Source organism: Manis javanica, chromosome 14 (assembly GCF_040802235.1).
Source record: "Manis javanica isolate MJ-LG chromosome 14, MJ_LKY, whole genome shotgun sequence".
In the NCBI taxonomy this organism is placed as follows: Eukaryota; Metazoa; Chordata; class Mammalia; order Pholidota; family Manidae; genus Manis; species Manis javanica.
In genome coordinates this window covers 60867168-60881590 of record NC_133169.1, presented here as the reverse complement: position 1 = coordinate 60881590, position 14423 = coordinate 60867168, and the positions used below count along the sequence as shown (strand labels likewise).

At 33.5% G+C, this 14423-nt stretch overlaps 1 protein-coding gene across 12 annotated transcripts in view; it reads left to right on the top strand.

The window, feature by feature from the left end:
• Window positions 1-14423, top strand: part of CSNK1G3 (casein kinase 1 gamma 3) — a 109725-nt gene that overhangs the window by 7470 nt on the left and 87832 nt on the right. Inside the window, exon 1 of one of the 12 annotated variants that reach the window (XM_073221970.1) lies at window positions 2566-2630. The exons of the other annotated variants lie outside the window; for them this stretch is intronic. The gene's annotated coding sequence lies outside the window, so the exon portion shown is untranslated. Of the gene's footprint in view, window positions 1-2565; window positions 2631-14423 lie in introns of those variants that run through there. 12 annotated transcript variants of the gene reach the window in all.

The following is a 14423-nucleotide window of genomic DNA, read 5'->3' as shown; positions in this document are numbered from 1 at the left end:
AGATTAGAAAGCTGCTTCTATGTTACTGTCTTAAATGTGCACAGGTATGAATATTTTAGGAGCAAAAAACACTGCAAGTTTTCTTATTTACTGACTTGAAGTCAATAAAGTCAGTTCTTTAAGTTGTAAGATTGTATATTTTTTCCATGGATCCCATAAGGCTTTTTAACTTCAAAAAGTTGTACCTGTAAACTTACGTAAATTTTTTTTCTGAGTTGCTGCTCTCCCTCCTCATCAAAATTTGCACACATCTTTGATCTCATCAGACTTTTTTATTTTTCATATGTAGAGGGGAGTAAGTGCACTGACGAAGTGGGAGTTTGTCAGTCCAGGGAAGAGTTTATTTTGAATCAGGGAATCCAGTGATACAGGAAGAAAGGATGGTTTTTACATATCTTGAAAGCAAATAAATGGTGGTGGAATGGGGAGGAAGGGAAGAATTACAAAATTTTAAAATTGAAATGAATCATAGGAAGGTTGAGTGAAATGCTCAAGTCACACATCTGGTTGGTAGACCTCTCATATCCTCTTTGCTGCTGTGGTGTCCTTTCTAACCGAGAGGTGGAGGCCATGAAAAAATGTCATCTACTTTGCAGTTTTGCTCAGGACCATGGATGGGCTACTTCTGAAAAATGTCAGTCACCTGCCTTTGCTATAGATACCTGTGTTCTCAGGCTTTGGAATATTCTAGCCAGAAGGTTTTGGTTGTTTTTAAAGTGAAGCAAGCAATATACATATATGATAAGTAAACTCAAACCTGGGCTGCTTAAATGAAAATGCAGAAGCAGAATGAATACTTGGGGTAGTTTATATAATTTTATGTTCAGGGAAGTGTTATCTTGAAGATTTCTGTGTCTTCAGTATATGAGAATATATGGTTGACCCCTTTAGAGGCGCTAGCCTCATGCACAGTTGAAAACCTGGGTATAACTTTTGACTCCCCCCAGACTTAAGTACTAATAAGCCTATTGTTGCCAGGAAACCTCACTGATAACATAAACAGTTGGCTAGCACATACTTTGTATGTTATATATATTATATATTGTATTCTTACAATAATAAAGCCAGCTAAAGAAAATATTTTTTCAAATTTCTACAAATCTCTAAAAACTAGTTATTGAAAAAGATCCATGTATAAGTGGATCTGCATATTTCAAACTTGTGTTGTTCAAGGTTCAGCTGTATTTGTGTGTACACATAGATAGACACACAGAGAAACCCAGAGCAAATAAACAGTTGTTGTGTTGTAATTCTCATAATTTTTACAAGGAATCCATCTCCAATGGGAGAGTGAGATTTAGGATGATTTTAATTTTATACTTTTTTACACTTTGCTGTATTGTTTGCATTTTCAGCTGTGATTATGCATTAATTATTTTTACCCTCAGAAAAAAAAGTAAAAAAATTTTTTGGGAGCAGAAAGTAGAATTCTGGGGTGGGATGTTTTCTACCATCTCAGATTTTAGCATAGGGCTTTTTTTTTTCATTTTGAGAATGAAAATAAATAATATATATAAATGCACTTTGAACTTTAAAGCATTGTACAGATGTAAGGAAAAAGGAGATATTTTAGCATTCTGCTTTCATTGTATTTTACCTTGAATAAAGTGGCTTCAAATGTACTGATACTTAGTAATTAATTGTCCTTGTATTTTTTAAAATTGGACTTGCTAAAAATATTTACCTAAAATTTTTAAATTGAAATTTGCCATATGATACAAGTTTATTTTATAAAAGCAGTGAACTTCTGGATATTTTGTAATTATTGTGTTACCTATTTTTCTAAACTTGTTTGCTTTTGACTTCAGGTAGTATACTTGGCAGTGTCTTGGAGTACCATATATTCGAGTCCAAGTTATAGTCAGAGTTTCCTTTAGTAAAAAGGGAAGTGAAAATATTTTTTTCCCTTACACCCTGTCTGTGTTATGTTTATTTTCTATTTCTGTAAAATACTTACTTTATATTCTAACAATGAATACTTTGAAATGAGAGGCAAATATAGTAGTTACTGTAATAGGGAGAGAAGAGAAAATTCCTGGTATTCCACTAGTCTTATGGTGTGCAAAGGCCTTTTAATAAAATCCTAATTTGGTATGTAAAAATAGCCTAGAAATTGTTTTGGCGGCAAAACAGGTAGGTATCAGTTGTTAGTGACATTTAAAATAAACTGGTATTTGTAGATGCATATTTTTGTAGAACTTTATTTTCTCCTTTTCTTCCAGGGATCTGAAAACAATATGTACCCCAAAGGAGAAAAAAAAAGAACAAAGGAAAGTGTAAATCTGAAAGATGTAGAATTTTATAATGTCAGTTTTCATTTAAAAAATGGTAGATTATTTACTGAGTTCTTTTTCTGTCATGAGTATCAGGGCATATTGTGGCTAATATTTATATATGAGAGATTCTGAAAATATTTATAGTTAATTAAAATATCAAAATGTAATCAGGCCTTTAAATTGATTCTTTTGAGTATTCTCTGATAATCTGTTGAAAGTTGAAAACTGTAATGTGTGTTGTGTGTTTATTGTATGCTTTGCTCTTTATCTAAATACGTTGCTGATGAAGGTTGTTTTTTGAAGAGTGATTGAGAAATAAAATCCTGGACATTGAGAATGAGAATATCCAAAAAGGTAACATAAATTTCACTATATGCTCTTGCTTAAAATCTTTCAAGTGAAAATTAGTAAATTGTTTTCTGTGACAGTAAATGAGGGAAGAAAAATGAACAACTTTAAAGATAGTCCTTGCAGTCTTTGCCAGAGGGCAGTGAGTGCTACCATTTACTAAAAATAAGAGAAAAGGGTTTGTGGAGAAGGCTGCTTATACCAGTGGTTCTCAGCCCTGACTTCACATTACCATTTTCTGGGCAGCTTAAAAAAAATGACAGACATAGGGATTTTACCCATGCTAATTTATGTCTGAATCTGGGGCCGGGTCATTGCTATATTTTTGTATTTCCACGGGTGATTCCAGGGTGCTTTCAGGGTTGAAAGATGACTGATTCTTCCTCTTTATCCACATATTTTCCTCTCTTCTTTCAAGTTGACTTTTTAATTGAGGATGGGGATGTGAGAATGAGACAAGAAATAAATAGAAAATATTTGCAAGAGGACCAGGTTAATGAAATGACTTCTTTTCATAGTTTCATACCCAGAACCCTTAGAGAGTCTACTATATTCAGTGCACATTAGCAGTTTTTTGATAAGTACAATTCCAAAATTAGGGGATTTGTGAAGTTTGGAAAATTTGTTGAAGGGAAATATATCAAGAATAAACCAAGGCATCAATTCAGATGCTCCTAGAAATCTTAAGAAATCTAGGTGGTAAAAACAACTACATATTTAAAGTTATTATAAGGAGGCAGAATTGTTGCTAGTCAAAAGTGTTTTAGTTTTAGATTATATTTATCTTATCTATAGTATCATTGAGTTGTATTTTTCATAGAACATAAGGACAGTAGGAGCCTTGATGTTTATTTAGTATGACTGCCTTTCTACCACTTTACTCTTTTATATCATTGTTGATGAGGAACTATATCTGTATTTCCCTCTGCGGGAATTTTTTTTTCTTCAGTTAAAGTACACTTTCAGTCTGTGTTGTATATGGTCAGTAAGTGTGTACATACAAATGCACTGATAATAGGGTTTTATGGCTAGTGTAGCTTGTCGTTTATGACAAGTCAGTGTCCTTTTTGTGCCTCATAGGATGCTGCTCCCTAGTCAGGAGCACCCTTACTAGTTGCAGCAATTTTCTTGTGAGGACATGAGACTAAGCCATTTTATGAGGAGTTTAATATGTTAAATTGCATTCAGTGAACATTTTTTACATGGTGGCAAAATTGGATTTGGCAGTTCTTCTGTACGTGTCAAGGATTAGATTTCTAAACTGCCCTAGTAAGAGAACTTGTGTTACAGAAATTTAAAAATGGATTGAGTTTGGAGGGCATGTTAGTGTGTGACCCTATGGAAGACTTTTAGAACTATTTCAAGTTCACCAAAATTGTACAGTAAAATCAGCACACGATGGAGAGGTTAATGGTAACATTTTACACACACAAATTAGTAATGAGGTAATGGGTACTGCTCTTTAAGACTGTAATTCCTTATCAACACCTCTAACATCCAAAGCTCTTTGAAAATAAGTTTTTCTTGTACATTTGGCACAAATTGATTTTTTACACAAAACCTACTGTGAACTGTTGTGTCTTTATTTCATGGATGTGTAGGTTGCACTGCAGAAATAGTAAGAGATTATGGTGTGGACTGTCTAGGCTTTCTTGTGTGCCATCCCTACCTTCTCTAGGTGTGTTAAAAAATACATGGTGTCACTTGTCAAAAGTGCTCTAAAATTCTGAATCCCAAAACATGTTTGCTGTGAGAACTTGAGAAAAGGAGCTGTGGGACTCAGTTAATTGGCTGCTACTCTTTGTTTCTTGATAGGAACTACTCAGAATCTTACTCCTCTGAGATGGAGTTTTAATAAGATGCTGGTAAATTTCTTTTGATTGTTTTGTTTTCCCCTGTAAATAGATACATTCCAAGAGGCACTTTATTTTAATCTGTGTTTCTTTTTTTAATGGTTGTTGAAAGCTTTTCTGCTTTTTGACACCGAAGTTATGAATACTCTTCCCGTGGGCCCCACTGTGGCCCCTGGAGCATTGTGTAATTGGGATGCTTGGGGTGGAAAATGTTTGGGGTAACTTTGGTATAGCTGAGTGTTCATCATATACTCTCTGTAGTCCTTGGGGTTATATAATTTTGCCTCTGCACATGGTAACTTCATGCCACAGCACCTGCAGGCAGCACTTTACATATCTTGGCTTCCTTTTTCATAACAGAAAGAAACAGGGGTGTGGTTGCAATGCCTCCGTTTTAGTTTCCTTAAACTTCCTTAATTTGTTTTTAAGACGTCACTGCAGAAATCTTGACACTCTGGCTTCTTTTTTTTTCTTATCTTCTGTTTTTTTTCTTTTCTCTTATTACTTACCTCCCATCCTCCGCTGCCCCTTAAAATAGTATCCCTCAACCAGAGAAGTTGATAGTTACAGTATCCTGAATCAGAAACATGTCCTGTTTGCTGGAAAGATCTCCATCTTCTGCTATTTCCCTAAAAAGGACCTTACTCTAAGGGAGTGATTATTGTATTGCTTGTGAAGGGCCAGTGTTCAGGGTATGTGGTCTTTGCTTTCTCTTCGTCTTTGGATGCTGAGGTAATGGGATGGTGAACAATGTGGTGCATGCTTTTTAAGCTGTGTTTTTGAGTTCACCAAGATACCAGGCATTTTAAGATATAGATCCTAATAGGAGATTTAGAACTTACATGGTTAGGTTCTATGTACTTGCTGTGTATTCTGAAAGCACTGTAATTCTTTGTTGTGAATATCATACTTGATATTATTGTTGGCATTAAGCTATTGTGTCAGGGATTGTGATTGTCTTGTTTGCCATTTGTATTTCCTGTTTGGCACGTAATAGGCCTCTAATGATTACTTATTTGTTGAATGAATGGATTAACCATTTCATCTTTTTATTAGGGAGAATTTTAACATGGAAGGACCTTGATTAAATGCCTCCCGAGGTACCATGCTTACTCCAATTCAATTTAGTTTGCATCATAGTTATATGAGACAAATTTCAAATAAATAAATTGGCCCTAATTTAAATAAAGTATTAAAGACAAGCAGCTGACTTATTTACTCAGGCTTAAAAGTAGAGAAATACATTATAGAAAGATTTTTTTAAATAGCAGTAGTTGAAATTAAATGTATTTATGGGCTAGCCAGAGATTTAGTTAAAGGAAAAATTCCATTTTTTTCAAGCATTTCAGTTAATTATGATTTTGTTGTAAGGTATTTTTTATATTAGATAAACAGTTTTTCTGTTTTTAAATTTTCACACACTGAAATTTATTCCATCTCACAGTCAACGTACCTAACACTTCCGTCACCCCAAAATATTCCCTCATGCTGCCTCTTTGAAGTCAACCCATTCTCCCACTCCCAGCCCGTAGCAACCACGGATTTGTTCTGTTTCTGTAATTTTGCCTTTTCCAGATTTCATATAAGTTGAATAATGTGATATGTAGCCTTTTGAATCTAGCTTCTTTCACTTGGCAGAATGTATTTGCGATTTATCCATGCAACATGTAGCAGTAGTTTCCTTTTGCTGTTGAGCACTATTCCACCACATGTGTATACCTCAGCATGTTTATCCATTCCTCAGTTTAAAAACTTGTTTCCAGCTTTTGGCGATTATGAATAAAGTTGCCACAAACTTGTGTGTGCTGTTTACTTATTTATTTATTTTGGGGTGAATCTAACTTTTCATTTCTCTTGGGTAAGTTTCCAGTATTAGAATTGTTGGGTCATATGGCAAGTGTATGTTTGACTTTCTAAGAAGCTGCTGAACTGTTTTCCAGAGCAAGCTGTACCATTTTGCATACCACCAGCAATGTAGAAGAGTTCCAGTAATAAGCAGTTCCTAAAATTTAAATTGGTTAGATTGAGTTATTTTTTAGTAATTAATTTGTTAGTTTGATTACACCCAGAATAGCATGAAAATAACATTAATTCTGAACATGATATGTTTACTGCTGTAGACCTGTCGAATATAGTGATTTAGGGGAGCCTCACTTTTCAGTGAATGCAGTTTTTTTCAGTGAATGCTGAAACTTCAGTATGCTGTGGAACTATTCTTTCTTGCTTAGGTAATACAACCCTGATTTCTGTCAGAAAACTTGGCCTTAACCCTGGTGCACATTTTGGGGAGTTAGGTACTTTTAGATAATTCTCCGTCTCTGTCTTCAGGTGACAGCACCTACTTTGGGGCAGGATTCTCTTGGTTTGGTCTGGAGAGCAGGAAATCCTTCCTCTTTAGAAGTGGTTGTACTTTAAACTTGTTTCTATCACCTGGTTCATGTTCCAGTCTAAAAGTTTGTAAAAGTCAAGTTGTTTATTTATGATTTACTGTCAGTTATGCTATTCAGCCCTTCCTGTGATGAGAATTGACAATATTAGCTTCATAATGAAAATTCGCAAATGTTAGTACCCTTGAATGAACCTTTAAAATCTGTGATCATGGCGTACACTAGACTGTTATTTGTAATTATATATTTTTATAAATTAGGAAATCAGCACTATAGTTTAGAAGAAAATTGTGACTTTGTTATGAGAACAGTATGTGAAATGGCCACTGATTTTCCTGAAGTACTTTCTCATCCATCTGACATTGTCAGGGAGCTACCTGCTAGGTAAATTAGAATATTGGATTTATACTAAAATATTTTCTTATTTTACTTTTTTAAAGTGATAAACTTTACAAGGCAGTACTGTTTCCTAAACATATTCCAGTCATTTTTTGCTGATTCAGGGCTCTCATTCTGAATATCAGTTTGACAGCATGCTGTTATGGGTAGATGTCTATGAGTTTATTGAGGGGTATAAGGTTGTTTGTCTCCCTTGTTCTCTGTCATATTTTTACTACTCACCTCAATTTCTCTATCTTAAGTTTGATTTTTAGTATAAACTGATTAGAATTTCTTTAAAATTAAAATAAATTGGAGGTTAAGGGTTCTTTTTGTTTTTTAATGAATAGAATATGCATTTTGTAATCTCCTTTAATAAAATTTTTTCCTTCTGGTTCATAGCTGTTTTAGAGAATTGAAATTGCAGTGTGAAGTGACCTTTGATTTGTGAAGTGTTATTCTATTTGTAATATCTCTTACAGCTGTAAATTGTGTGCCTGCCCATACCTTTATCTTTCCTCTTTTATTTGAAAAGGATATGATCATATAAATTATTTAACATTTCTAAACTTCTAAGAGGTAGATCATTCATTTATTCATTGATTCATTTACTCATTCAACAAACTTTGCCTGCTGTGTGCTATGTGTTATAATAGATAATGGGGAAACAGTTGAATAAAATCTGATCCTTCCCCTTGATTAAAAATGAGCTATCTTGAAGAGTAAAAACATGGTCCCCGGTCTTCCCTGTAAATTGGTAGTGAGATGTAGAGGTTTGATCATATTATTTCAGTTTTTTTTCCACAAGGAAGATCAAAGGTTGTCCTTTTGTATGTGTGACCTTAGTAGCAACTAATGATCCTTGCCTAATCCTTTTAATTCTTTAGGAGTTGTGTAGTGATGATGTTTGAATTCTACCATTTACTCACTTGTTATACAGAGACACATTTCTCTTTAGAGAGAATTCCCTCATCTGTTAGGACTGATCCTCATTATTCCCAGATTTCATATTCGTAAATTTGTCTACTCTATAGAATTTATTTGTGACCCCAAATCAACATTCCTGGTGCTTTCCCAGTCACTCACAGACATGCACATGTGCAGAGTGGTAAAAAAATGTCCTGCCTGACATGCACGCTCCCAGCTAAAGTTGAACAAGGTGATGTGCTGCCTCTTTGTTTTGGTTTTCAGTTTTGCTGTGTAGAAAAGCCCCCAAATGTAGTGCTGAAATGCTGTCCAGTATGCCTAAACTCAAAAAGACTGATATCTTATGGAGATAATAGATGTGTCAGGTGAGTACTGACATGAGTTACACTGCTATTGACTGTGAGTTCAGTGTTAATGACTCACCAGTATATATTCAATAGGATGTCTTTAAACAGAAACACACATAAAACAGGGTTCTGTATTGATCAGTTGATGAAAATCCCGTGACCAGAGGTTTGCAGGAACCTAATCCTGTATTTTTTCTTAAGAACAATGGTTCAGTGTTTGTTACTTCAGGGTTTGTAGCAACTTTATGGAACATAGCTATGACAAACCAACTGCTTTTGGTTTTGCTGAGGTTCAGAAGAATATCTTTTTAAATCAATATAAAAAATATACTACAGAAAGTTGGGAGTTGTGGAAGTAGGTAGTCATTAAGAGGCTTAGTGATACCTTTTCTGTGAGCCATCACACCACAGATACCCTTACTCATTCACACTTGGACTGTGCCTGGTACAGGGTAAATAATAAGTATTTGTTGAGTGAAAATAAGTGCCTCAGTAGGAATGACTTTCCTTGATGACTTGGAATTTAAATTTATTATCATTCCTGTGATTGGGGTTTACAATAAAGTTTGTGTTTGTAGGGAGTGAGGTGGCCTGCTCATAGAGATGGATATGTTGCATATTTCAGTAATACAAGTTTAGTATGACCTCTATTTGATTTTTGATTCCCACCATGCTTAAAGGTGCAGATGACATGTACTATCTGCTGCTCTGAGTGTACATATAATAGAGGATATTCTCGAATGAAACATTTCCTCTTCCAACTATTGAGACTCATTATCTGTGCTAAGGGGTATTACTTACTAATGGGAGTACCACCTTTGATACTGAAAGAGGACTTATGAAACAGTTATATTCTAGTTACAAGAATAGTCAGACCTGGATAATTAGAAAATTTATTTAATTAGACTTCTGTAATATGCATATTAATAAAATTTAGGTTTTAAAACTTTTCATGTAAAAAATGAGTACTTACAACTGAGTATAATGTAGTATATGTTTTGATACTCCTATGCTATTTGATATTATACAGTAGCTTTCAAATTTAGAAATATTTTTGACCACAACTTAGAGAAATATATTTACCACAGCCTATAGAAATACACTTTACATTATGACCAGTGATCCATATAAACTCATATAAAGAACTAAAAAATTTCATTGAACAGACTGTTACATATGTGCACTTTATTTTCTTTTCTATTCGATACTATTTCATTTTAAAAACAACTGCTTGAGACCTATATTGTGGTTTAACAACTCAGTAAGGGGTCATGGTGCACAGGTTGGAGACTACTCTAATAGAACTGGTAGTAATTTTTAAAGCCTAGAATATCCTGGATCTTAATAGGAATATGTAAGGGACAGCACTGAAGTCAGGTTTCAAAAATGTGAAGTGTTGTAGATGATAGTTACTAAATATTTCTGAGACAAAATAAGTTTCTGTAGTATGTAATTAGAGAAATTGATCTCCATTTTTGAAGTTACAGTTAATGATTTAGCTTTTAAAAATAAGCTTTTAGTCTTTTCTTAGACAACCACAGCTGAGCTCATGCCAGAAACCAGTAACTGGGACACTTGCTGCTAATAGAGGCATGTGATGTAACAACAAACCGTCACACCACAAATACCCTTACTCATTCAACTTTGGGAGAAGCCTGGATATGTATTTGTAATTTTTAGATACTGAATAGGCATCTGAAATAGTGAATGTCATTTCATATACTGAATATGGACTTTTCCATTTAAGCTAACAAAGCAGTGAGCAGTGAGAAATCAAGACTGTGATAAGTAACATGAAAAAAAATTAATTTTCAAGTTTCCATTTCTTGTAATTTTGTATTTGCAAAGAACGTTGTCTAACTTGCTCGACATGAAAAAAATATCTCTAGAAACTTTTTATGCTTAATATTTGCAGGTACATGGAACAATTCTATATAGCAGTAGTATTTTGGAAGCTAGCTAAAATATTAATAATTCAAAAAACTTAGAACTGCTCATTAATGTGTACTTGGAAGCCTTACTCGCTCTAGGTGGGTTTTTTAATGAGGTAGAACATATAAGACTGCTATGTCCTCAGACTACTTACTCTGTTTTATCTAGTTGCTACCTAAAGGAGGTCAGTTGGCTCTGAAATGCCCTAAATTATTGGGCTTTGCAGATTAGAGAATATGATTTTCTATTTTATGCTTTGAAGATTCTCAGTGGTCATCAAATTAGAAATAGACCAGTGGCCTACATTTCTACTCATATAATCAGATTATGCCTAATGTTTTCTGTATTTAGCATCTCACTATTACCTTTATTAGTGAATGTTACCATGTCAAAATTGTAATTGTTTATGAAAGCAAAACTTTGACTATTTGTAATTATCTGTTCTTGAGGATAATTTGAAAATATATCATTTTGATAAATTGTCTTTTAATATAGATATTTAAGTCAGTATGCTGAGAATAATGATAGAGTCAAACATAATTTGTAAATATTTTGTTATTTATGCACATTCACACAGATTATTATGCACATTAGTTAAATGCAAGTCCATTTTTGGTTGTAGAATGTTTAAGGTTTCAGTTAAAGGGGTAGTATCTCTTATAAAAATTAAAATATCCTTGAGCCATATAAATCATTGTGTTGTGTTATCAGAAATTGTAAGCCAGGCATATTTCTGTGAAACTTTATTCTCTTAATAGGTTTTATTTCTATGGATGCCTAATTTTTAAGTTTCCAGCTGTATTTTTCCATTGTCTTGTAATTTTTTTTGTCTTGTAATTTTTAATTTAAAACTTCTGAGAGAAATTTTTGGTTATTCGTGTTGACCGCATCTGTAGGTACAAGACAACACTAGGATTATTGTGGGCTTTTAGTAACTGGTGTAATTTTAATGGACATTCTGAATCTTGTATCTACTTATATTACTCTATTTGCTTGACTGTTAGAAAGCAGATAAAAAGTTTGCTAAGTATGAGTACTGAACTACATGGTATCCATTGTATATAGTTTTATTTCTAACATTATTTTACTTCCTTCTTGATTTCCTCTTAAAACTTTCCTCAGTCCTTTTGTAGTGGATGTATTGTAAACTGCTCTAAATACTTTTTCTGTAACAATGTTGGTGCTTAAATAAAGTACAGATATTACTTAGTTTTAGGATAGATTGTTTCTGAGAATGTATTTATAAAGTAATTCAGTGAGAAAATAACAGAATACAACAGTATACTTTTCAGTGGCACTTAACTTTTTTAGGGTTATATAATCTTTTGACACTCTTCTGAAAGCTCTAAATTCTCTCTTGAGAAAATGCTCAGGAGGTCCATTTATTTCAGTTTACAATACCACAACTGTCTCCAGTATTGGTGGACTCTATTTTCATGCAAAGCAGAGCAAACAAAAGCTATGATTTGTAGAGGCATTTAATACTTTTTATTCAATCATTTGAAATCTTCTTACCAAGTTTTGACCGTGTTTTTTAGTTACTTACTTTAGGGTAAAAGTTACCTATTTGTTCATAGTAGAATTAATATTTTTATTAATGTCTACATATGATAAAATTTTAAACTGATACAGAAAGATAATAGTGTCTTGGCTTATATCACCAGTCTCCGAATTTTTCAATAGGTAAAACCACTTTTTTTTTGAGGAAAAATTTACAGCTTGTCATTATTATATAAAGGGAGAAAAGTACATTTCTTTGAACAGCAGGTTCATTTAGTCAGGATTATAGAAGAAAATTTGATGTTTAAAGGAAGTGTCATGATATTTTTCAGGAAGAAGTACTCTAAGGTAAAAAAGGAATTTAATACATTTTCACAAACTTTAATGTTCATGTACATAGATTAGATAAACTCTCCCATGTCTAGTTCTAGATTCCTTCCTCTCTTCCAAACTCCATAAATAAAGTATTTTTGAGTGAAGTAAATAGGATTTCACTCTGAGTGAAATCCACATCCAACTGAGGATGTTCAAAACCCTTTTAATTATTTCAGTTTTAAATGCTTCATGTGGTTACTCCATGATTTAAAATAATGTACATATTCTTTTATCTTTGATTCTCTGTCTGACCTTGCATTATCTTTATTCTGATTTTAATTTAATTTGTTTTTTTTTTTTGAGTGGGCATCTCTCATATTTATTGATCATATGGTTGTTAACAACAATAAAATTCTGTATAGGGGACTCAATGCACAATCATTAATCAACCCCAAGCCTAATTCTCAATAGTCTCCAATCTTCTGAAGCATAACGAACAAGTTTTTACATGGTGAACAAGTTCTTACATACTGAATAAGTTCTTACATGGTGAACAGTGCAAGGGCAGTCATCACAGAAACTTTTGGTTTTGATCACGCATCATGAACTATAAATAATCAGGTCAATTATGATTATTCGTTTGATTTTTATACTTGATTTATATGTGAGTCCCACATTTCTCCCTTATTATTATTATTATTATTTTAATAAAATGCTGAAGTGGTAGGTAGATACAAGATAAAGGTAGAAAACATAGTTTAGTGCTGTAAGAGGGCAAATGTAGATGATCAGGTGTGTGCCTGTAGACTATGTGTTAATCCAAGCTAGACAAGGGTAATAAAACATCCATGGATGCAGAAGATTTCTCTCAAAACGGAGGGGGGGTGGGTGAGGTTCTAAGCCTCACCTCTGTTGATCCCCAATTTCTCACCTGATGGCCCCCCTGCGACTGTGCCTGTCTTAGGTTGTTCCTCCCTTGAGGAATCTTACCCATCTCTGGCTAACCAGTCATCTTCCGGGTCCGTACAGGGAAATGTTAAGTTGGTAAGTTAGAGAGAAGCAATATTGTTTGAAAAGGTTAGCTTTTTACTTTTTTGCAGATTTATGCCCTGTGGCTTCTATTAATTTAATTTTTTTCCAGGTTTATTGAGGCATAATTGAGAAATAAAATTATACATATTTAAAGTATACAATATATATATAAATATATGTATGTTAATATAAAGTATATTAATATATATATATATATAATCACTACAGCCAAGTTAGTTAGACATCCATCACCTCATGTAGTTACTTTTTCTTTGTGGTGAGAACAGTTAAGATCTATCTTAGAAAATTTCAAGTATGTATTACAGTGCTGTTAACTATAGTCACCATGCTATACATTAGATCCTCAAAACATATTAATCTTATAACTGGAAGTTTATATCTTTTGATAATCATTTCCCCATTTCTCCCAACCCTAGCAACTTAGTATTCTGCTTTCATTTTTATGAATTTGACTTTCTTTTTTTTCACATTCCACAAATAAGTGATACCATACAGTATTTGTCTTTGTCTGGCATATTTCACTTAGCATAATGCCTTTCGAGTTCATCCATATTATCCCAATGGCAGAGCTTCCTTCTTTTTTTATGGCTGAATAATATTCCATTGAATATACCATGTTTTCTTTATTCTTTCATCTATCAGTAGACACTTAGGTTATTTCCATATCTTGACTATTGTGAATAGTGCTGCAGTAAACATGGGAGTGCACATACCTCTTCAAGATACTGATTTCCTTTGGATACACACCCAGTGGGATTGCTAGACCATGTATGGTAGTTCTATCTGTAGTTTTTTGAGGAGCCTCCATACTGTTTTTCATAATGGCCATACCAATTTACATTCTCATGAACAGTGCACAAGGATTTCCTTTTCTCCATATCCTTGCCAAAATTTGTTATCTCTTGTCTTTTTGATAATAGCCATTCTAACAGGGATAAAGTGATATCCATTGTGGTTTTGGTTTGTATTTCCCTGATGATTAGTGTTGGTCATTTGTATATCCTCTTTGGAAAATGTCTACTCAAGTCCTTTGCCTGTTTTTTTTTTTTTTTAATAGGTCTTATTTTTAAGAGCAGTTTGAGGATCACAGCAATGTTCAGTTCATTT